This window comes from Aquarana catesbeiana, linkage group LG05 (genome assembly GCF_042186555.1).
Source record: "Aquarana catesbeiana isolate 2022-GZ linkage group LG05, ASM4218655v1, whole genome shotgun sequence".
Lineage (NCBI taxonomy): Eukaryota > Metazoa > Chordata > Amphibia > Anura > Ranidae > Aquarana > Aquarana catesbeiana.
This window is the reverse complement of record NC_133328.1, coordinates 429,405,001-429,411,000: the sequence shown is the minus strand read 5'-3', so window position 1 is coordinate 429,411,000 and position 6,000 is coordinate 429,405,001.

The window sequence follows — 6,000 nt, the reverse complement described above, 5'->3', positions numbered from 1 at the left end:
CTTCTACCAACCCCCCCCCCCCTTCCCCCCAAGTGTCCCCAATAGCAAGCCTAAATGTTTGTTAGTACAGGGAGACCCTTAGGGGAATCCATTGTGTCTTGTTTTTGTTTTTTGGATTTAGTGATTTAGTTTTCTTTTCTTTTATGGAGTTGGTGCTTTTTTTTTCTATTGCAAATGTTACTATACATAATTTCTAGCTACTAAAATAATAAAAATGTATGTGTGGTATTTTATATAAACAACATATGTTTTTTTTAGTGCTGAATCCCAGCGTATACTTTAACTATAAGAACATAATAAATACATTGACACATTCCTAATAGTTAAACATTAGTGATAAAACTAGCTTTAGTATTTGAGACCTACAGAAAAGTGCTTACGCTAGAATAACAGTTGAGTCTTCTCTGGAAACCAGGGTTGCACTCTGACCAGTAAAAATGGTACTTGATGGTAATATGATGGCAATGTTGTTGCCAGACCAAAATAAACAACAAGCACCCTAAGAAGATTAGTAATACTGTTTTGGAGAGTGGTCACTTCTGTCTTCGCTCTTTTGTAGAACTACAGTTGCCAAAGAAGCCTGTAGTATCGGACATTCTTTGAGGTGTCAGGTGTCTTGTCCCTGCTGTGGTTTCACTGCTCATAGCTGCCAGTGATTAGAGCTGCAGCATGCAGTGGTGTATGTAGTATCTGACATTGCTGGCAGCCATAGGTCTGAAGTTTGGGGTCACTGCCCCAGGCTGGTAAGTTTCAGTCCAGTGAGTCCAACCTGGTAAATGTGTCTAGAATTTTCAGAATCCAACCCACTTTTTCTTTTCCTGGTTTGAAATGATTAATGAACCCTTACGCTAGCCACAGTGGTTGTTCCTTGATGATCCTCTTTCACTGAAAGTCTGCCAGACAGCTTCTGTGTAGTAAAGGCTGCGCAGTCTCCAATATCATCCAAAATAACTAGACAGCTCAGGAGCAGCGCTTTTTTGTTTTTGGCCAAAAAAAAAACACTGACACACTCACACTATATACTGTATGTGTGTACACATCCCTCAAGTCCGGGACTTTTGAGTTTATGTTATAAAAGAACAAATTCCAAGGAGTGGAAGCTGCATTTATACACTTATGCCAGTGTTTAACTAATTCCTTGAACGCTTCGGCATAGACAGATTTGTCATTGAGCCTTAACCATTCTAGGACAGCCTGCTTCACTTCATTTTCAGGGCTGAAATGCTGACATCCAAAGAATTCTTAGGGGTCCAAACAGGTGGAAATCACTCAAAGAGTGGTCTGGGCTGTAAGGGGGATGTGGCAATACCTCCCAGCTGAGTTGCTGTAATGTGCAGTATAAGCTTGCACATTGTCCTGGAGAAACAGGATTCCCTTAGTGATCAAACCAGGCTGTCTTTTCCGCAGATGCGTATGCATTTCACTCAGAACACGATAGTAATATTCACCGTTGAATATCGTGGCACCAAGGGGTAGAAAATCCACAAGAAGAACACCACGTATGTCCCAGAAAACACTTGCCATCGTTTTACCTGCAGACACAATTGTTCAAAATGTTTTTGGTGGTGGTGAGTCCGCATGCGTCCACTGCTTTGATGCTCATTTTGATTCTGGAGTGAAATGATGTGCCCAGGTTCCATCAAATGTAATGACGTCATCCAGAAAATCCTGCCTATCCATAATAGGACACACTTGCCACCTACTACTGCGTGCAGTACCGCCATGCTAGCATCCCCTTTTTTTCTTTTTATACCAGTAAAAAGAAAAGTCCTGGTTTGACTTGACCGCCCCTCGTGTGTGTGTATGTATGTCTGTCTGTAAATATATAAGAACTTACACTTTGCTACAATGTAAAGTAGTGAATGTACAGCTTGTATAACAGTGTAAATTTGCTGTCCCCTCAAAATAACTCAACACACAACCATTTGAACCTTGACCGTTGAAAAAGTCACGTGTCTAGTGACGATACGCGTGAGGGAGAAGGAGCCTGTCAGCTCTTGTCAGTGTGCAGCCTGCAGTGATCCTGAATAGCAGCAGCACGGAGGAACACAGAGGCAGTGATTTCTACTGACCATACATCAGTGAAATGCGATCTAGATCTTTTACATCATGTGAGTGGATCTATTGGGCTCTTTGTTAACTTTATTTAGTAGAAGTTATGTGCGCAATGGTCTTGTCCCACTTTTGTATTTCATGTGGGGGAAAGCATATGAACAGGAGAAGTGGAGATTAGATGATCCTAGCCGGTGGATGTACGCCTATCCTCTGCTGATTAACCCAGACTCAGTAAGCCTTGTTTAAACACAGATAAGAGGTATCATCATAATTTTTCTTCTAACCTGCAAAGGAATCACCTTTTCAAGTAAGGTGTATGGGAATCCACACAATTGTAATCCTTTTATAATTGTTACCAACTACATATTTATTTAATATATCTGTTTTAATATATTTTTCACTCTATTTTTTCACCACCTTTTTCCACATATTTTTGTTTGTTTATTATTTCACAAGAACAAATGGTGAACTAACGTTTGGATTTGTATTCCAGGAGGTCTCCAATTAGACTTTCACAGCAGACTTTTCAACACATTGTATTTATATTTATTTATATTATGCTAATCACTGTTCAAGTTTTTGTATAGTTTGTAACAAAGTATACACAAGTAGAATGTGACCTGTCAGCACATTGAATTAGTAGGATATCCTATAGATGTTACGAGCGCATCACTTATCTATTTAACACACAACCATTAATGTCTAAACCGCTGGCAACAAAAGTGAATACACCCCTAAGTGAAAATGTCCAAATTGGGCCCAAAGTGTCAATATTTTGTGTGGCCACCATTATTTTCCAGCACTGCCTTAAACCTCTTAGGGCATAGAGTTCACCAGAGCTTCACATGTTGCCATTGGAGTCCTCTTCCTCTTCTGGAGACATGCTTGGCCAGTCCATCCCTTAGCTTCTTTAGCAAGGCAGTGGTCGTCTTGGAGGTGTGTTTGGGGTCATTATCATGTTCGGATATTGCCCTGGTGTCATGTAACTCATTAGTGTTACAAGGTCTCGGGTGTGAATGGGGAGCAGGTGTGTTCAATTTTGTCTTTATTGCTCTCACTCTCTCATACTGGTCACTGGAAGTTCAACATGGCACCTCCATGGCAAAGAACTGAGGATTTGAAAAAAAGAATTGTTGCTCTACATAAGGATGGCGAACCTTGGCACCCCAGATTTGGAACTACATTTCCCATGATGCTCAACTACACTGCAGAGTTTATGAGCATCATGGGAAATGTAGTTCCAAAACATCTGGGGTGCCAAGGTTTGCCATCACTGGCCTAGGCTATAAACAGATTGCCAGGACTTTTGTTGCCAGTGGTTTATACATTAATGGCTGTGAGTTGAGTTATTTTGTTGGGACATCAAATTTACACTGTTATACAAGCTGTACACTCACTACTTTACTACTTTGTTGCAAAGTGTCATTTCTTTAGTGTTGTCAAATGAAAAGATATAATAAAATATTTACAAAAAAGTGGGGGGTGTACTCACTTTTGTGAGATACTGGGGTTTATTTACTAAAGGCAAATCCACTTTGCACTGCAAGTCCACTTGGAAGTGCAGTCGCTGTAGATCTGAGTGGGACATGCAAGGAAAAGAGACAACATTTTCTATAGCACACTATACTACAAAATACTCCCACAAATGTGGGCCATTGATTGCAACCAAGATTTGTTAATGTGCACACACAAAAAAGTATTTTTCCTAACAAAAGCATTCAAGACCACGTTGCAAAAATACACCCCAATGAAAGTCTTATGCCGCGTACACACGAGCGGACTTTTCAGCATCAAAGGTCTGACGGACTTTCGACGGAGTTACGACGGACTTTCGAACGACCGGACTTGCCCACACACGAACGGACTAAAGTCTGGTCGAAAGTCCGTTGGTTTGAATGTGATGATGACGTACGAAGGGACTAGAATAAGGAAGTTCATAGCCAATAGCCAATAGCTGCCCTTGCATGCTTTTTTGTCCGTCAGACTAGCATACAGAAGAACAGATTTTTCGTCCGGACTCGAGTCTGTCGGAAAGATTTGAAGCATGTTCCAAATCTAAAGTCCATCTGATTTTTGACAGAAAAAGTCCACTGAAGGTCCGATGAAGCCCACACATGGTCGAATTGTCCGACGGATTCGTTCCGTCGGACCAGTCCGGTCGAAAAGTCCAGTCGTGTGTACACGGCTTTGGATGCAAAGCTAAATTTTAGACAACAAAATCCTAATTAACAAGAATTCAACTACAGGTGACTGTATTTATTCATTAAACAGGTGTCCAGCAGACATTTGATTATAAAAGGGCGTTACTTAAAGAGAACCTCTTCCCGTTTCATGCTGCCAGCAATGGCACCACATGGAAGAGAAGTGTCACAAGGCCTGAGAAATAAAATTATTTCTTCACACAAGGAAGGTGAAGGCTACAAGATGATCAGCAAAGCTTCAGTGATGGCAAAAGTGATACAAAAATGAAAGATGGAACTGCAACCATCTTACAGAGACATCCGAGCTGTCCACGTAAGTTAACACTTCAACAGGAGCGTCTTCTGATGAAAAGGGTTGAAGAAAGCAGTTAGCTAAAGAAGTAGAAAGCCAAACTGGGGCGATTGTTTCCCGTGACGCAATATGGCATACACTGCAGAGGAATGGCATCCATTAATGTCGTTCATGAAGGAAGCCTCTCCTAAAGCCCGCCTAGAATTTGCCAGGCCCATGCTGAAAAAGAAGACTATTGGGACTCTGTACTCTGGAGCGATGAGACCAAGGTAAATATTTTTTGAAACTGATGGCTTCAAAACTATGGCGTGGCAAAGATACAAAGGAGAATGCATGGTGCCTACAGTGAAACGTGGTGGCAGTGTCCTGTGGGGCTGCATGAGCTTCTGGTGTCGGGGAGCTGCATTTCATTGATGGTATCATGAATTCAAAGATGTACTGCTCTGTGTTGAAAGAGAAGATGCTTCCATCACTCCGGGCCCGTGGTTATCGTGCACTTTTCCAACATGACAATCAGGGGCGTAACTAGAAATAGCAGGGCCCCATAGCAAAATGTTGGATGGGGCCCCCCTGCAAACAGCCCCCCCCCCCCCCCACAGCTGCCCTAGTGTCAATGCAGCGTGAGCTGTGCCACATACAGCGTGACCTGTGCACAATGCAGCGTGACCTGTGCCCAATACAGCGTGACCTGTGCCCCATACAGCGTGACCTGTGCCCCATACAGCGTGACCTGTGCCCCATACAACATGACCTGTGCCCCATACAGCGTGACCTGTGCCCCATGCAAAGTGACCTTTGCCCAATGCAGCGTGACCTGTGCCTCATGCAGTGTGATCTGTGCCCCATACAGCGTGACCTGTGCCCCATACAGCCTGGTCTGCCTGTGCCCCATACAGCCTCACCTATGCAGAGGAAGAGGCAAGCCACCCAGATCAGCAGAGAGCGGGATTGCCCGCTGTATTAGCTTTCATTTGAATTTCCCGTCTTCCCGGGGCTCATCGTCACATAGCCCCACCTCTTGGCCCGACGCCTTTGATGACGTCACATGTCCCGCATTGGATCGGCATTCTGTCTATCAAAGGCACCGGGCCAAGAGGTGGAGCTATGTGACGTGAGCCCCGGGAACACTGGAAGTTCTAATGAAAGCTATTACATTGGGCAATTCAGCTCTCTGCTAATATGGACAGCTCGCCTCTTTCTCTCCTCTCTCTTCCCCTGGCTGGGAGACTGTGCCGGCGGTGCTCTCATCCTCACTGGGCCCCACTCAGCTGCGGGCCCCATAGCGCCCGCATGGGTCGCTATGGTGGTAGTTACGCCCCTGATGACAATGATCCAAAACACACATCTAAGGATTTTCTGAGGAAGAACAGGGTGAAAGTGATTCAGTGGCCAAGTCTGTCTCCTGATCTGAACCCAAACGGGGAATACCTATGGGAAATTCTGAAGAGACAA